This window comes from Pholcus phalangioides, unplaced genomic scaffold (genome assembly GCF_987345545.1).
Source record: "Pholcus phalangioides strain wild (caught in Gottingen) unplaced genomic scaffold, Ppha-v1.0 ptg000032l_1, whole genome shotgun sequence".
NCBI lineage: Eukaryota > Metazoa > Arthropoda > Arachnida > Araneae > Pholcidae > Pholcus > Pholcus phalangioides.
The window spans coordinates 10,944,099-10,963,808 of NW_028301622.1; the positions used below are offsets into that span (position 1 = coordinate 10,944,099).

Below are 19,710 nucleotides of genomic sequence, written 5' to 3' on the forward strand. Positions count from 1 at the left end.
ATTGATGAAAGAAGTTTTTCTTCCGACATAGGTCGTATACATCCATGAACATACAGGGATTCTTGAGCTATAGGTCAGGACCCAGACTTAATTTGCAGGGGCTTTTTTCCTAGATGATTCGTACAAATCCATTTACAGCCAGAGATTCTTTAGCCATGACTTCATGACGTAACGTCTTAATGCATGGACCAACATGGACACGGCCCGGGGCCTCAAGAAAAGAGAGGGATCACAAAAATTGGATCTGGTTGCTCTTTAGATCATTCAGCATATCACTGGTCTGGCTATATGGCCCATTTTTGCTAAAAGTTTGTAAGAGTCGGCCAAACATCAAACTATTTTAAAATATCGAATTTCCCCGTGCTTAAATGAATATATATTATCTAAACTCATAATTATAACACTCAAATTTTGTTAGCATTAGTGCTATTGCGGAAATTTGTTAAAATGCGAGATTTCCCAGAAATACACTTGATTAAGATATCTAAAACAGCAGCGCAGGTCACTTAAGTAATTTGTCAATACGCGGTTGTGTCACTTAAGAGAACTGAGAATCAGCCCTGGGGAGGAGGGCACTTGAGTAAGCTGCAAATGTGTCGCGATCTACACTGGTGTGCACAAATTAAGGGCGAGATGTGGTTTTTTTAATGTAACGTCGTGCAAAAGTGTTCCGAATCGACACAAATAATGCCATAAGATTCCCCAAGACGTAAGAACATAGGAAAAGTAAACAAAACTTTCCAAGAAAAGAAATCCAAAGGACAAAAAGGAACTTTATTGAAAAATTATCTTCAATCCCAATTGGACAGAAGAGCGAAACGTCCATGTGCCAAGTGATTGGGAAGGAAAATCCAGCCTTTAGTAGGGGGTATGATCACCCCTGACTGCTATGCAGGATTTAAATCGTCTGCCCATGCTGAGTACAAGGTTGTCAATGAGCTGTTGAGGCATTGCTGCCCATTCCTGTTGCAGCTGACGTCTACCGGGTCGTCTTATATCGAAATTGCCGGTTAAAGTCCGAATCATTTCCGCAATTCGGACTTTGATCAAAACTCTTGGCCAATTCCTGAAGTCGCCGGCCCCGTCGTGAATTGGCCGCACTTCGTTCTTTGGCACTAACACATATATAGGGTGCATAGCTCTCCTTAACTCTGCTTGGCGCAAATTACTAACGAACCGTTGATCCGAGAGGCACTAGCGTAGGAAGGCGGATGCGGCCCGCACCGGGTAGCAGCTCTGAGGAGGAGGGGGGGGGGGGGGATGACAAAAAATGAAGTCCCCCGGTTTTGTATTCATGCGCCTTTTTGTTACATAAAATAACATGTCAAATAATTTACATCGGCCTTTAAAATCGCTAATTGCAGCAAATTACGGGTGAAACATGTGATGCTGTAATGATTTAGTATTATTGTGTGATGCGTGGGTTGGAGGGGATGTCCTGTCGCGTTTTTTTTGACCAGTCCAGTAGTGATTCATCGTCTCATTCCTGCCACAAATATCATTCCCCCAAGTCGTTCTGTGCAACAAGATGATATTTTTAATCCGAACATAATAATAGTCTGTGCGGAAACGTTTTAGACAGTGGGGTGGGTAGGTAGGCATTGTCCGGTCTAGAACCGACAATAAAGTAAACAAGTATGTCTATTTCAATATAGCACGTTAGTGGTCATTCAAGTATTATGCCAGCATCGATGGGGGAATGGGGTTTCCGATTTGCTGACGCGGGGGGGGGGGGGGGGTGGTTGATTATGCTTACGTCATCAACCATCCTTTATAAAAATATGAAAATAGGCTTAATGGCATCTTAATCGGTGTGGCAAAAACGAGGAAAACCTTTCGCTAGTTTTTGTGGGCACCTAAACTAATATTCCCCCTATTGAGAAATTCCCTACACAGAGCCACTTTAGTGTGGTGACTAAATTACTGTTAGCCACTAAATGTTTCTCGAATCCAAGCGATCTGGAAATGAGTCTGGGCCGCTCAAGTGCTCTGGAACTGTGTCGCGCAGAACTGAAGTGTTGCGTAATTATGCCGCGGATCACTCAAGTTATCTGGGAATGGGCCGCGGGTAACTTGAGTGATGTTGAACCGCACTGGGTTACCGCTTAAGTGCTCTAAATCTGCGCCACATATCACTCAAGGGATCTCTAAATGTGCCACGAATCGTTTAAGTGTTTTGTAACTGTGTCGCGGGTGACTTAGGTGATCTTTGAATATGAAAGTGATCTTTGAGGCCTACTTCAGTGATCTGAAAATGTGCCGCGGGCCTATTTAAAAGCTCTGGAATTGTGTGCCACGGGTCATTTAAGTGGTTTTTAAATGTGCCGGTTAGTTCATTTTTACAGAAATAGGTTTGAGGGGGGGGGCGGGCAAGCCACATCACATAACTTTCAGGGCCACATTTGGTCTGCGGATTTACCATATATGGCTTAAACATGGTATCTAACTATAGTAAATATTTTCATGAACTGTAGCAAATAGTTGAGTAATTAGAGATTCCCCCTTTTGCCCTTAATGTTCGCCATTACTCCGCTCTTCCCTAAGTGTTCTGGAACTGTATCACGGATCAATTAAGTGATCGGTGACTGTACCACGCGCCTGCTTGAGTGATTTGCAATTGTGCCACGGGTCACTCAAGCGATCTGTAAATGTGTCGCTTAGCTCATTTTTGCAAAATTAGGTTTCAGGGGCGCAGGCCGCATCAGATAACTCCCAGGGCCATATTTGGTCCCCGGACCAAGGGTTTATCATATATTGCTTAGAATAGGGGGAGCTTCTCAAACCTTTTACGCCCACGGCGCCCCCTTTGCTTATCTGACAATGCAATGCCTAATCAATGCTTATCTGCGAGCTCCGCCGGCTCCCCGGAGATGTTTAACAAAGAATCTCTTCGAAAAACCTTTGTCAGTGGCACCTCTCCGCGGCTCACAGTTTTAGAACCCCGGGTTTAGAGGGTGGGTCGCAATGAATTTCGTAACAAGAAATTTTGTGTTCTTCAAATAATATTTAAATAAATAAAAATTGATTATAATGACCATATAAAGGTATTTTCTTCCGAAATTAAATTTTTTTTTTAAATATTTCTTGCATCAAAAAAATGAATTTTGATCGTCGGGGGTGGGGGGGGGGGGAAGAATCTTTTGTGATAGAAGCGCAACTTCTAGGTTGTGTAACAACAGGCTGCAGGAATAGTGTTGGCGAACACATTCCTTCCCACTTCACCTTAACCCAATTTTTCTTTTCTTCCAAACTATGTGCTATTGCTGATCATACTAAAGGAGACATCTCTACAAGTCCAGCGACGTCATGCGAAAGGGGGTGGGAGGGGGTGTAGAGTGGGGAAAGGAAGCAAACTGGAGAAACCACGAGACACCCAGGCTCTGTCGCAACCAGCAACGTAAGCACTTTGGCCCCCAGGCATCTCTCACAAAACACAAAACCAAAATGTATTGATACGCAGACACGCCAACATTGGGTTAAAGCTCGTCAGTTGTTCAGCTTTGACATGCGGGGGGGGGGGGGGGACTATTCCCCAGGAAAACATTATAGTACAATAAAAAAATAATCACTCAAAAATTATTTTTTTTAATTTTAATTCAAAGTTCATTAAATACAGCACCTCAGTGAAACTGGAACCTAGAGCACTCAGGCGACACGATAAAACCTTTGGCTCTTACTAAAGCAGAGAGGTAAGAAATTGTGAGTGATTCCTCATCTTAATGCATCTTTTCTAGTTATTGAGCTTATACCTCTATTTAATGACATATTGGTAGCAATGAAGCCATTAACACGCTAACCTAAGTTTTATATTCAATTGTGCCTTCTTTTTTTCAAAAATGTTATAGACATGAAAACTACAGAAACAATCTAAAAATCAATGTTATATTAGAGATAGCACCATGGGCCCCCTCCACGAGGGGCAGCTCGAGCTTAACTGCAGCCCGGTTGCAAAGCCTCATGTGCTGCCCCTAAAGGAAACTCTTGCGTGAGAGGCTGATAGTAGGGTTTCTAAATTCCTGACATTTTTGAGCCTCCAGGAACAGGAAATTGTATTTCCAGAGAATTGGGGAAATCACTTATTTACGCTGGAACCCTGTTTATATAACTAATTTATAATACTTTCTCATTTATATTACGTTTAGGTTTAGCCTCAATTATTCTCTATACTTTTTTGAAAAAATGTTATATTTCATTTATGCATCGCATAACTTCAACTACAAGATTCATCGAAAGACTGGTTCTCATCTTCATCTCCACAAATAACCAGTCTTTCGATGAATCTTGTATTGACAAGTGAAGAGGACATTTCTATATAACTTCAACTACACTAAGTTTTCACTCCGATTCGAATCCCAAATTTTGGCAAAAGTATCATTTCACTCAATTGATGTACATGGGAATTTTTTTAAATCTCACTTAACATATCGTGTATGTAAAACACTGCAATTAGACAAATACTTAGATTTTTATAGACCTTAGATTTTGGTTTATGACATTTAACAACAAATGGCTAAATATAATAAAATTTTACAATGATAGTCAATAAATTTTTAGAAATTGTGTTTCAAACCCAAGTAAAATGTCAGAAATAACATTCTTCATAAAACACCATTAAAATTTTCATTCACAGATTACTTGATGTAAAAACCGGGGTTAGGTTTTTGACATGATAAGTGTCACAAACTGATTTAAAACCGTCAAAATCTTAAATGAATGTTTTTGGATAATGTTTTGAACACAATAAGTATATAACATGATGAAAAACACTTTCATATGTTTCACGTTATGTACAATACTGATTCCCTGTGTTCAATTTACTTAGCAAAGTGAAGCTGTTTATTCAATATATGTGTGATAGGAGATCAGAGATAGGTTTGTGATCTCAGAAATTAGCTCAGTATTAAAACAGTCAAAAACTTACTGATGTCAAATAGTTTTTGTTAACCTGATAGATATGTTGAATAAAACACTTACTTTTATGTAGATTAACATGTTTTTATATTTTGAATTATAATTACTGAGCACAACATATCTACACTGCTGGCCACCGTAAATGCAACACCCTGAAGGAAGCATCCAAATAATATGAAATTTACAACATGCATTAGCGGAGGTGAGATATGCAAATGATTAGAATTTCAGCGCAGACGCAAATCACGCGCGCCTGTGGCACCACTTCAAAGCGCTATTTAAGGCTTGGCGATTTCGACGATTTGAAGTACGGCAATTGTGTTTTTCTCGTGGTTTTTTCAAAAAAACGATCAATTATGCCTCGTAGAAAACAGCGATCATCTTTTGATCAAGTATCCGAGTTCGACAGAGGAAGGATAGTGGCCTACCGAGATTGTGGATTATCTTTCAGGGAAATCGGTAGTCGTGTTGGACGAAACCAAACAACTGTAATGCGGATATGTGATCGTTGGATGCAGGAGGGTACAACGGACCGACGTGTTCGATCGCATCCACCTCAGTGCACCACTTCACGTGATGACAGGCGTATTGTGCGTATGGCAGTGACGGATCGCTCAGCCACATCCCGAACCATAGCACAGCACATTCAGTCTGTACCGCATCATCCAGTGTCTGCGCGTACCATTCGACGCCGTTTACAGCAGAGTGGTCTGTCCGCAAGACGTCCATTGCTTCGTCTACCCTTGACGCAGAACCACAGACGTCTCCGCCGCCAATGGTGCGATGAAAGAAGGATGTGGATGGCACAATGGAATGAAATTGTCTTTACTGACGAGTCACGCTTCTGTCTGCAACACCACGATGGTCGGATTCGAGTCTGGAGACACCGTGGAGAGAGGATGCTGAACAGCTGCGTTATGCACCGCCACACTGGTCCTGCACCGGGTATTATGGTATGGGGCGGTATTGGATATCACTCTCGCACTCCTCTAGTACGCATTGCCGGTACTTTAAAAAGCCAGCGCTACATCTCCGAGGTGTTGGAGCCAGTTGTCCTTCCTTACCTTCAGGGCTTGCCCACAGCCATATTTCAACAGGATAATGCGCGACCACACGTGGCACGCATTGTCCAAAGGTTCTTCGTCAATCGCCAGATTGAATTGCTTCCCTGGCCAGCTCGCTCTCCAGATCTTTCGCCGATAGAAAACATGTGGTCCATGGTTGCTCAACGATTGACCCAGATTACATCCCCAGCTGCCACACCAGGTCAACTTTGGCAACGCGTGGAAGCTGCTTGGTCTGCTGTACCCCAAGAATACATCCAAAGTCTCTTTGAATCAATGCCGAGGCGTGTGGCAGCGGTGATCTCCAACAATGGCGGCTACTCTGGCTACTGATTTTGGCAGGAACCACACTTCACAGAAGTCTATAAATTTAATCATTTGATGCTTGGTCAACATGTTATCTACAAAATAAATATTGTTGCGATATCTCTTGTCTTTCTTGGTGTTGCAATTTGGGTGGCCAGCAGTGTATTTTGATATTTTAAATTTTCTGATCTACCCACAAAATTTTATTCCATATAAAAATTCTCGTATAGCATCTGTTAATACACTAATTGTGCTCATTTATTCTCACCTAAAAATTTTATAGCTTAGGTCATATAAATCCAGAGTTTTAACAAGTATTTTTAATCAAAGAAGAGCTGGCAGGACATGATACTTATTGCATATTTAGATACAGCTTCAGTCAAAAAACCAATGCATTGTAAATATATACCACTAGCTATAATACCCGGCGCTGCCCGGGTTTTCTTCAATGAGGTTTTTTCTATTCTTTGAGGGACATACAAACTGTGTCCCCGTTAACCAATATATGGCGACTCATGAAATAAACAAATCTAGATTTAAAGAAACACAGAAATGTAAAAATATTTTTTTTTCCTTTTTTTCAAGGGGCGCTAGGTCTTCCCTCCCCCTCTTGAACTTCAGGTTATCCATATGTCTATTTCTGCTTCAAAAAATGCTTAATTAAAGTTGTGGAATTGCTTCGATGTACTTTATGAGCCCATAATTAATTTTAAAACAACTTTAAACTATATGAATTTATGCAGTTGAATATCAAAAGATAATACAGAGACATTAATTTTCATGCTTCAGAAGATTTAAATAAAAGTTGAAATCAATGATATTGCATGAATATCCAACTCAAAAGTAGGTCCGAGGCTAATTACTTCATATTTAATCTGATGGGCTTCGTATATCTCTAAGTGAACTCAATATTTCAAAAATCGAGAATTCAATACAATTTTTAAAATTATTGATGTGGCGGCAAATCCTATTTCTACAGTAAAATCGGCAATTTTAACACTGATTTCTATGGGGATCATCCTTTGCCTTACCCTCAAAGTGATGCTGATGATAGCGTCTATTCAAAAAGCTCTTATTATTAAGAGGATTGAAAAAAGTAACAAACCATTATAAAGGAATAAACTATCATGCATATACGTTAGCATTGAAGAAATGACAAACCATTGTGAAGGCATATACACGTCTTAAACGCATTGCTAGGAAACCACGGTAACCAAAGTAAACGTTCGGAAAGTGATTGTTCAGGCCCAAAAACCATTGTTGCCCGACAGTTTTTTGCCCGTTTGGGGCATTTACCCTGCTCTGATGAAATTTTAAAGTAGCCTATCGTTCAAGTCGGGTCCCATTTGGTATATATGCAAAATTTGGCGACGATCAATTTAAAATTGTAGATTTGTATAGAGAACATACAGACAGACAGACAGAAAATCAATTTTATATATATATAGATATCATATTCAAAAACTTATTCTTACTTATGCACTAAGAATAAGTTACAGGAGTTTCTTAAGCATCATATACAAGCCAGCAATGCCAAATTAAAGAAAATTTTAGTCCTACAATTTGTTATTGATTGCTAGATATATTCTAATGTTATGCACAATAAGGGTATTGCTTTGAGTATCAGTGATTATTTAGATAATTTAATAATAACAAAAATCAACATTACATATATGACGTAAAATAACTTTTTAAATACCTATCTTTTATGAAAAAAGTACAGCAGATGGTTTATATAAATCAATACACATATATAAGCAGTTAAAGAAATGTTGGAGGATTGAAGAATATTAAATCCTTCCATAGTTTTTCGTTCAGCATTTATGCTTTATTCAAAGTGTATATTTTGTAAGAAAGAAAACATATATTGTCCAAAATAATTCTGTATAGAGTAGAAAATTATTTTACAATCATATTAAGTATTTATTTTTTGTATAATAGTCACTTTAAACATTACATTCAATTAACATGTGCATTTCCAATGGGAATTTTTATATTGAAAAGCAATATTTGAGGTTTTCGATGTGAAAGTTTAAACCGTCAAAAACTTGCCAATCCTGGTAAAAATGCAACTCTAAAGTGGACGTAACTTCGGTTCTAAGCATCGAAGGCCTGGTTTGAAATCACAAAAAAATAGGGCTTTCATAAAAAATTAAGAAAAAAAACAAACCAATATTTTCTTCCAAAATGAGGACTCTAGTTAATATAGTTTCTGATAACAATGAATGAATGAACGCCAGAACTTTGCCACTAGACTTATCCCGTTGCCGAGATCTCTTCCAGCCCAGCTTCGTGGCAGAGTCTGGAACACTTTATTTTGTGTCCAAAAAACACACACACACAAAATTTTTACAACATATTTTCCTTGGACAATTGGGTACTGTCATGATTAACAAATTTTGTGGTGATTACAGACGAGATGGGATTGGGAGTTGGAGAAAAGTTTCTGGGTTTAGTTAAGACGGATGAATGTATACATATCAGGATGGAAGTATATTTTAAAAGCAATTGGGGAGGAGCCCCATGCCATCTCATCTGTTATCTTACACTTGTCATATTATATACACAGGATACAAAAAGGAAAAGAAATGAGAATCTTAGTTTCTGATAACAATAACCAATTGATAACTATAGCCGAAAGAAACCCAGAAGCCAATATGATGATCTTGAGTCCTGCTTGGTCAAACAGGATACATGAAAACAGGGCAACTTCATTTTGCTTTTCCACAAAGCTCAGGGCATGACAAATCTCAGTTGACGTGGTGATTATAAAATAGATAAATGGTCGCCCGAAATTCATGCGATTGTTAAAATGGAGTCTAAGGGTGGCACAAAATTTGATTTTATTGCAGTGTGTCTTTCAACATCAAGGATCATTAAGTCTCTGAAAAGTCGAAAAACATTATTTAGGACTGTTTTGAGGAAAAATCATGCTGGGTTTTTTCCCTTGAAAAAAGCTAAAATCTTTTTTTTTTTTAATTCAGTCATGTTTAATTCATGTAATACTGTGTGTGTGTTTTCCATAGATCCCTCGAGACAGTCTTTCAAGCAAAAACTGAATTTGGTTAATTGACTGAGAACTGAAGTTTCTTTTTTTGATCTTACCTTTTGTGTGCCTGCATTGCTGAAAGTTCATTGCAAAAGCAGCTTCACATGTACATGGATTATAGCAGCTAATAATATTCAGATAGCCTATCGATTTCATCTGCAAGCAAAAATCATCATCCAGAATACAGAAATGTTTGTCAATGGGGGTGGTGTTACATTTTTTAATCTCCTACAAAAGTATGGTTAAACCTCGGCTTCTAAGTGCAAAAAAAAAATAACGAAGGCCATAAGTCCTGATAACTATCAATGAATTTTTCCCATGTTACAATATTGGTCTATATTTTGCATTAGTGATTGATAGCAATATCCAAATGATAGCATTATGCATGATTTCAATAAACCGCATCTACTGTATTGTGTAAGAAGAATTTCAGCCTTTTCCGATACCCTCCTCCTCCCTTGTCAGCAAAATTTCAAATATATAATAATAATGATTTCAAATATTTTCAGAAAAAAATATATCACAAAAGAAAAAACACCTTTTACATGCCATTATAATCAATTGCAATTAATTTAAATCATTTTTTTAAAGGTTGGTAACTCGTTTTTCTGTAGGAAATTTCTTGTTCCCCCCCCCCCCCCCAGAAGTCAATTCTGCTCTCAAGTGTATTGTAGCACATTTCTTGTTCTATGCATTGCTAAGGTGAAAATGAGATTGTTTCACCTGTTTTGCCATCTTTTTAAAACTATCCCATCTCTTTCGAAACACCGTCCTTGCTTGAGTTAAAAACCTATTCCCAGCATCAGTCCTCACTTGGGCAATTTTCCTGTTGTGGCCTTTGAGTTTGTATTTGTATTATTAATTGTTAATGAATGTTTTTTCATCATAACTTGCTTGTCTAGTATTTTACAATTGTTTTCATTCTCTTTCCAGATAAAATGAAAGCTGGGGTCTTTCTCCACAAAACACTAGATGATATCAGAGATTCATTAGTTTCAGTTCTGGAAAGGAAACATTTAATCACCAAAAAGAGAACATCCAACAGGAGTTTGACACTTTTATGCTAAGAAAGTAGAAATGATCGAAAGTTTAGAAAGTCCTTTGCATGTGCATAGTGGCTGCAATCATACATATTGTAAATGAACATTAGTTGATATTTTTTCATCAATAAATACTTCAGTTTCAATTTATTTTGTGATTTATTTACAAAAAATGTGAAATTTTTATTGAACCCTCAAGACTTGCTAGGATTTGGAGCGGAGGTGATTTTGAACTTTTTCTAAACAAGTCCGATTCCTATCCTCAGTTACTGTATTAATTTATTTATATTCACTAGATCTTGGCTCATGAATTTTGATATTCAAGAAGTGGAAAGATATTTTGAATAACATTGAATTTCAAATATATAAAGGTATTTGGGTATCGCTTTTTTGACCGAAATGGTAGCCTATACAAAAGAAATGTTATTACTCTTTCAGACCTTGAATTCAACGATAACACACCTACAATCCTTGAAGTTAGAAGGATGGCTGAACTCACTAGGTTAAAAAAAAATATCTACAGCGAGAAAAAGTTTACCACGTTTGTGCTTTCTGGGTTGGACATCATCTTGGGATACACGGTAATGATAAAAAAAAAAAAAACTTCTAATTAAAAATATGAACATATAATAAAAAATTATGAAAATTTAGAATTTTAAAAGAGAGACATGATTAAAATCTAATGAAAATTTAGAATGAATGAAACAAATACGCAATTGAAAATTTATGAAAAGTAATTATAAAATTGTAGTTATGAAAATTTCAATTTTTCGAAAAAATGTTGAGAATCAATAAAAGCCTTCAAGGCGCTGCTTCAATCGTCCATCAGTGCCGGGGGGGGGGGGTCCATCCTCTCAAAACCTAAGGAAATGGCAGAGATATATGTTATAGCATGGTATATTCGTTTTATTCGTTTGCTCTCTATTACTTTGTCCCCCTCCCCTCAAAAATAAATTTTTGGACAGGGCCGCAAATAGATGCTTAGTTAGCCGGTGCAAGCACTCATTTTGGTGCCTCGTTCTTCTAATGTTGAAGGTGGGGTTAATAGATTATATTTGCGCCTCCTCTGGTCCGGGGCACCAGATCTGCCTGCTGCCCTGGTCCTGGGGTCCATTTGATTTAGTGGCTCTCTTATTGTTAAAACACTACTGATAAGAATCATGACTAAACTTTTTTTACTTCCAAGCTTGGAAGTGAAAAAAGTTTAGTCCGTGTAATCACACAACTGGAATCTTTCCATGGAGCCTTCGCTTCAACATTACTTTAATGCAAGGATACTCAATCTTTAGAACAGCGCGGGCCACTTCCTCGTTGATTTGAAAATGTGACACGGTGTCCCCCAACATCTCTTCGTCGGAAGATCACTTGACTAGGTGCAAACAAACACAATCCCCATAGAGATCAATGTTAAAATTGCAGATTTTAGCATAGAAATGCGGAAATTCAGTAGGGTCTTTCGCCACATCAATAATCGTAAAAATTGAATTGAATTTTTGATTTTCGAAATATCGAGTTTTCTCATAGAAATACGAAGCCCAGAAAATTAAATATAAAATGATGAGCCAGACCCACTTTTGAGGTGGATATCCATGCAATAACATTAATTTCAGCTTTTTATTTATATGTTCTTAAGCACGAAAATGAGAATTGTTGTCTCCGTATTGTCTTATATTATCCAATTGCATCAATACATACAGTTTAGGATGTTTTGAAATTAATTATGTGGGCCCATATAAATTATATTGAAGAAATTACACATCTTTAATCAAGCATTTTTTGAAGCAAAAACAGGCATATCGATTCATTTCTATGTTTCTTTAATTTAGATTTGTTCCCTTCATGAGTCGCATGTGGCATTCCTTTCATGAAAGTAATTAAAGATAATTCCAGAATTTATATATGAGAGATACTTTCAGCATTGACGAAAGTGGTAATTTCAAAATTAATGAAAGTGATAATTTCAAAATTAATGAAAGTGATAATTTCAAAATTAATGAAAGTGATAATTCCAGCATTGACGAAAGTGGTAATTTCAAAATTAAGGAAAGTGATAATTCCAGCATTAATGAAAGATAATTCCAGCAATAATGAAAGATAATTCCAGAATAAATGAAAGAAACAAATCCAGAATTGATTAAAGCAATTACTCCAGAAGTAATGAAAGAAATAATAATAGAAGAAATAATTCCAGAATTAATGGAGGAAACTCCAAAAATTGATGCAAGAAATTTTTCATCATTAACGAAAAAATTATTCCAGCATTAATGAAAGAAATGATTCCAGTATTAATGAAATATTTAATTTAATTTTTTTTCATCTTTAGACGAGTTCTCTATCTTTTTTTTAAAACCTCTCATCATGACTTGGAGAAAATATTCTCGAACTAAAAATTGTCATTGGAGGTGATGTAAACAAAATTAGTAAAAACATTTAAATTATTTAAAAGAAAAATGAATATTCTCGATTATTCTCTAATTTTTACATCCAGGAGAATATTCTCACCTCACATTTCTAAGGCCGGTATTACACTGTGAAAGTTTGATAAAATTCCTTTTATAAAACTTGCAAAATCTAACCAATAAGGATATTGGTTACATTCTAGAAAATGCAACCGGTGACCTTGTTTGCTGCATTTTTCAACTTTTATAAAAGGACTTTTACAAAACTTTTATAGTGCAATACCGGCCTAAGCTAACCAGTTTCATTCAATTATAAAATTGTTTATCTCGCCCTCGATCACTTCCTATTTCTTTTTTAATCCACTTTTAAAAGTGGTCTCGAAGGAGCGCAACCTACGCCTTCATAAATGTAATATATATTATGAAGAGAACAGGAAAGAATTATTTGTAGTTGCTAGTGCACTGTTTTGGCCAAAAAATTGTTTTTATAACCACATTTCCATCATTTTACTTTGACTTGAGTCAATCGTATATAGGATACTGAACTACTATTAAAAAAAAAGAATTTGTTTCTTTTTATGCTATGATTATGTTGCATAAAGGGGTACCCTCCCCCCCATCCTACTTTTTAGTCCTGCTTTCTCCTACTTTTTCTAATTTTTTAAGTGGGCATCCGAAACCGGTTGAAACCATCAAAAACCTAAATGAATGCTTTTGGATAATGTTTTTGAATACAATAGAGGATGTAACGTGGTGATGAACTCATTTTTTTTGCAGATTGCTTTATTTTTAAACATTAATTTATTACAATAATTAAAACAAAATACCAATTATAACTTGCATTTTGAATTTTTCGACACACAAAGAATCTAGAACAGAAACTGTAATTTTATGGTTCATTTTATCTAAACTATTGATTATCTGTATTCAATTTGCTAACCGAAACAGAGCTGTTTATTCAAAATATGCATGATAAGGGATCAAGGTTAGGTTTTTGTCCTCAGAAACACTGTATTGAAATAGTGAAAAACTTATTGTCAATGTTGTCTGTTTTTTTTAACCTGATAGATATGTTAAATAAATATGTTTTTTTTTTTGCAGATTAAAGTGTATCATATTTTGAATTATAGTTACTGAGTATATATTTCCAATTTTCTGATCTGCCCAAAATTTTATTCCATATTAAAAATTCTTGCGTAGCATCTGTTAACATACTAATTGAACTCATTTATTCTCGCCTAAGGTTGTATAAATCCAAAGTTTTAAAGGGTATTTTCAATCAAACCAGAGCTGGCAGGACTTGGGGGGGGTGTCATTCAAGTATTACGTCAGCATCAAGGGGGAGGGGGTTTCGGATTTGCTGACTTTTGATGACAAGGGGGGGGGGGTTTGAAGGTTGCTTACGTCATCAACCACCCCTTTTTGAAGATATGAAATATTCTAAGCTGCTGACGAAATTTTGCTGACGGGGGGAAGGGGGTCAGTGTATTGTTAATCTAGAAGTCCCCCAAATGGTATTTCACTTAATCTTGTTCACCCCTCAGAGTGTGTATTATGTAACATATGTGTGGCAACGTTCTTTTTGTTTACCTTTTGTAGTTTGTATTCTCTTTGTCTTTCCTTATGAAGGTACTACCATTTTTCCTGTCTCAATAAAATATTTGAAGTTACTTTAAAAACATTATAAGCCGGATCGACTTTATATGGATAAACAGAAGGAAAAAAAAATTATCCAATATTGAATTTAAAGGAAAAGTGCTTACTTTTTTTACTGTGACCTCAGAGGCTCCTCGCTTGGCGAACAAATCGTTGATCACCAACTTGCCACATACATCGCTTGGGCAGTGCAATCTATCTATAAACAGAAAAAATAAAAACCTATTAGCCAATATTGAATTCAAAGAAAAATTGCTTTTTTAGTTTCTTGAAATATGCAATAATAAAAAAATTATAAACAATGCTAATAATAAGAAACGATTTTACTTTCCTTAATATACCATTACATTTTAAATTGATAAACCCACTCATCTTTTAAAATTCTATTTGCATTATACTAACCATAGCCATAATTTTATTTGAGTGATATGAGTGTATATGTGCATTTTATTTACATTATACTCTCATCATAGGCAAAAAATTTGCACCATACATGTGTATCAACGCTTTTCTAGATGATTTGAATAACAATTATTAGTTACTTTAGTCAAGCTGTTCATCATTTCGTATGAGGTATAATAATTAAACTTAATTAATTATCATACCCCTACTGATTAGTTAAATCATGCAATTTCCATGCCAGAAATACGAACAGCTTCGCTCGTGGTAACATACACAATTTCATTTACTTTATACAGACAAATATGTTAAATTAATAATAACAAAGATGGTAGTATTTAACACTCACCTGCATTTGCATGTTTCTCAGAAGCTAAAATTGGCAAAGATAAAATATTATAAAGCTTGATTATTGGATCGCATATTCGAAGCACTGACCTGAAGGTTTCCCAACCTTCCTTGGCCCATCGCCCCCTTCTTCAGAAATTCTTTCCTTCCATCGCCCATGGCCCCCACATGCTAGTGCCGGGCCCCCCCCCCCCCGAAAAATTTTGTGCACCTCCCTTGAGAAAAGATTATGGTGTATTTTTTCAGTAAAAAAAAAAAAAGAAACCCCTTTCGGGAAGAAAAAGATGTTGAATGCCCCCCCATAAGAAAATCCTGCATACGATACGGCATTTGTATATGCAGCAAAACATCGCTACAACGATAATCGATAATAAATACATCTACAATGATATTTTTTTCAAATCTTGTTTGGAATTGCCTGGCTTAATGTTAAACTCTCAGTACAACGACATTATCTACTATGATAAACGCCTCTATAACCCGATATTCTTAGGAGAATTTTGAAGAATTTTGGAGAATTTTAGAACACACAAAGAATCTAGAACAGAAACTGTAATTTTATGGTTCATTTTATCTAAACTATTGATTATCTGTATTCAATTTGCTAACCGAAATAGAGCTGTTTATTCAAAATATGCATGATAAGGGATCAAGGTTAGGTTTTTGTCCTCAGAAACACTGTATTGAAATAGTGAAAAACTTATTGTCAATGTTGTCTGTTTTTTTTAACCTGATAGATATGTTAAATAAATATGTTTTTTTTTTTTGCAGATTAAAGTGTATCATATTTTGAATTATAGTTACTGAGTATATATTTCCAATTTTCTGATCTGCCCAAAATTTTATTCCATATTAAAAATTCTTGCGTAGCATCTGTTAACATACTAATTGAACTCATTTATTCTCGCCTAAGGTTGTATAAATCCAAAGTTTTAAAGGGTATTTTCAATCAAACCAGAGCTGGCAGGACTTGGGGGGGGGGGGTGTCATTCAAGTATTACGTCAGCATCAAGGGGGAGGGGGTTTCGGATTTGCTGACTTTTGATGACGGGGGGGGGGGGGTCAGTGTATTGTTAATCTAGAAGTCCCCCAAATGGTATTTCACTTAATCTTGTTCACCCCTCAGAGTGTGTATTATGTAACATATGTGTGGCAACGTTCTTTTTGTTTACCTTTTGTAGTTTGTATTCTCTTTGTCTTTCCTTATGAAGGTACTACCATTTTTCCTGTCTAAATAAAATATTTGAAGTTACTTTAGGTTATGGGGACCAGTTCTCGCTTAATGCAAGTTAGTGAGTTTGAATAAATATATTAAAATGGAAACCACCAGAGTTTCAAGTTGTATACAGCCACTATCCAAAGAAAACTATGACACCTGGACTGTTCAGGCACAAGCTTTACTTATTAAAAATAAACTGTGGGACTATGTGAATGGGAAAATCACAGAACCAGCTGAAGATAAGGAGAGACAAAAACTGCTTGACAAAGATTAAAGATCTAGAGGTAAGATCTGATTTGTTGTTTATCATCAGCCCTACAGAACTGAAACAAGTAAAAAATTGTGTTACATCCAAAGATGTATGGGATACACTAAAAGGTATCTATCAAAGTTCTGGTCCTGCAAGAAAAGCAACTTTGTTAAAAAAACTGATATTATTAAAGATGCAAGAGAAAGCTGGTGCAAGAGAGCATCTCAATGCATTTATGGACACTGTAGACAAATTGATACATACGGATGTTACAATCCATGATGACCTGCTGTGTGTAATGATGTTATACAGTCTTCCAGAATCATTCAAGAACTTTCGGGTTGCAATAGAGTGCAGAGATGAATTGCCACGACCAGAAGACCTGAAAATAAAGATAATTGAGGAAAGTGAAGCAAGGAGCTCGCATTCCAAGGCTGAAAGGCAACATGAAGATGCATTTTATGGAAAAGGGAAACCACACCACAGGTTTCGGCATACAAAAGCATTATCAAGTGAAAAAGAAACACGATTTCGATGCCACAAGTGCCAAAAGCCTGGACATTTTGCTCGGGACTGCTGGTCAAAGAATGTGAAAAAAGATAACTCTTCCTTTAAAGCAGAAGAGAAGTGTCTGTCATCACTTGTAGACAAACCACAAGCCAAATCATCCTGGTATTTGGATAGTGGAAGCACATCTCACATGTGTTGTGGTGACTCCAGTTTCAAAAATCTCATCGAGGACCATGATACTGGAATGATAAATCTAGCGGTTGTAGGTCAAAACACTAAATTCCAAGGAAAGGGAACTATAGAACTGAAATCCAACAGAGACTCTACAGTTACATTGAAGAATACGCTGCATGTTCCTGAACTGATGACAAATTTATTATCTGTGAACAAAATCACTGAATATGGAGGAACTGTCATTTTCAAAAGGAATGAAGCTCTTGTTAAAAACCAAAAAGGAGAAATAGCTTTGATTGTACCCAAGAAAAATGGTCTGTACACATACGATGCTAGTAATCGACCGGAAAATTCAAGGTATACAGCAGAATCCAAGATCATGACCTGGCACAAGAAACTAGGTCATATCAATGAAGTCGACCTGAAATCTGCACAAAGAAACAATGCAGTTCAAGGAATGTATTTTAATCTGAATGAAAAACTGAATGACTGTGAAGCGTGCATTCAAGGAAAGATGACAAAAGTCCCATTTGAGAGAAGAACAGATCCAAAAGAACTGGACTTGTTAGAGATTGTGCATTCAGATGCTTGTGGGCCGATGCGAGTAACATCTCCAATTATTAATACAAATACAAATACAACGCCACAACAGGCAAATTGCCCAACGAGGTGGCTGACTTAAGAACATCATGGATCCCCGAGTCCTACCTACTACTGCTACACCCCCCCCCCCAACGAATCGGAACATGCGGGAATGTGCGTGTACGTGTAGTGCAACCTGACGTAAAGTTTGTTTCTGTGTAATGCTTGTTATGTGTAGTGCTGTCATCTGCCCCCAGTTTTACTAACTATGAGTGAAGTGTTATGGTTGAATGATTTACCGTTGTAGGACTGTTGCTCTCTGTGGCGAGACTTTTTAACGGGGAGATCGGCTCGCATTTGCGCCTTGAAGTTGGGAACCACAGAAAACCAACTTCAGCCGAACACCACTGTGGGGTTCGAACCCGGATCCTCGCATCACGAGTCCGGCACTATAACCACTCGACCACCACAGCGGCTCCTGGCGGATCAAAATACTTTGTAACTTTTATTGATGAAAGTTCCAGATATTGTAAAGTGTACTTCCTGAAACACAAAAATGAAGTGCTGAAATTCTTCAAAGAATATAAAAATGAAGTTGAAAATCACACTGGCAAAAAGATCAAACATTTGCAGAGTGGTAATGGAGTTGGAGAATACTGTAGTACTGAATTCAGTGAATTCCTAAAAGCATGTGGAATCAAGAGAAGATTATCTGCACCATATACGGCAGAACAAAATGGTCTAGCTGAGAGGAAAAACAGAACTCTTCTAGATAAAGCAAGATGCATGCTAATTGAATCTAAAGCTCCACCTTCACTTTGGGCTGAAGCCATCAATATTGCAAATTATATATGTAACAGAACGCCTTCAAGAGTGATTAATCATAAAACACCTTTTGAAAGATGGAGTGGAAGAATTCCATCTGTAAAGCATCTACAAGTGTTTGGATCAAAGACTTATGTCCTAGACAAGAAAAGGAAAAAGGGGAAGTTCGATCCAAGAGGTAATGTTGGCATGTCTGTAGGTTATGCTGAATATTCAAAAGCTTATAGAATATGGATGGATAAAATAAAGCAGATAGAAATAGCCAGAGATGTGAAAGTACTGAACACTTTCAACACTTTCATGACTAGAACTCAAATAATGTTGACGACCTTCTAGAAAGAAATCAAAAAATGTCCAACAAAACAGAATTTCAAGTTCCTGTCCCAAATGAAAATATAGGTGGAGTATTTGATGTTGTGTTAAACTCTGATCAAGATGAATCCTCAGAATCTGATGAAAATCAACATATTGATGGAGATGATAAAGACCAACCTGATGGAATTGAAGATAAGAATGAAACTAGAATCCAAAGAACAAGACAGCCGATTTGGTTCAATGACTATGAAATTTCAGCTTATTGTGTATTGAAAGAAGCACTCAAAGGTCCTGATGCTCAGTTATGGATTGATGCTATGAAAAAGGAAATTATTTCACATTTAAAAAATGATTCTTTTGAAATTGTTCAAAAGCAAAATTTGATGAACATTATTGGATGTAAGATGGTTCTGAAGAGTGTGTATTATGTTACATATGTGTGGCAACGTTCTTTTTGTTTACCTTTTGTAGTTTTGTATTCTCTTTGTATTTCCTTATGAAGGTACTACCATTTTTCCTGTCTCAATAAAATATTTGAAGTTACTTTAAAAACATTATAAGCCGGATCGACTTTATATGGATAAACAGAAGGAAAAAAAAATTATCCAATATTGAATTTAAAGGAAAAGTGCTTACTTTTTTTACTGTGACCTCAGAGGCTCC

The 19,710-nt window shown here is 36.5% G+C and overlaps 1 long non-coding RNA gene across 3 annotated transcripts; it reads right to left on the reverse strand.

Moving 5' to 3' along the window:
- Window positions 1-4,176: 4,176 nt before the first annotated feature.
- LOC149066954 (uncharacterized) lies at window positions 4,177-19,710 on the reverse strand. Of its 3 annotated transcripts, none has more exons than XR_016195417.1 (5): window positions 19,684-19,710; window positions 16,906-17,023; window positions 14,533-14,624; window positions 9,387-9,486; window positions 4,177-8,393 (listed from the first exon to the last, which is right to left on the reverse strand). It is a non-coding gene; the product is annotated as an uncharacterized LOC149066954 (long non-coding RNA). The 3 variants fall into 3 exon arrangements; XR_016195418.1 differs by having other exon boundaries at window positions 4,177-9,165; XR_016195419.1 differs by lacking the exon at window positions 9,387-9,486.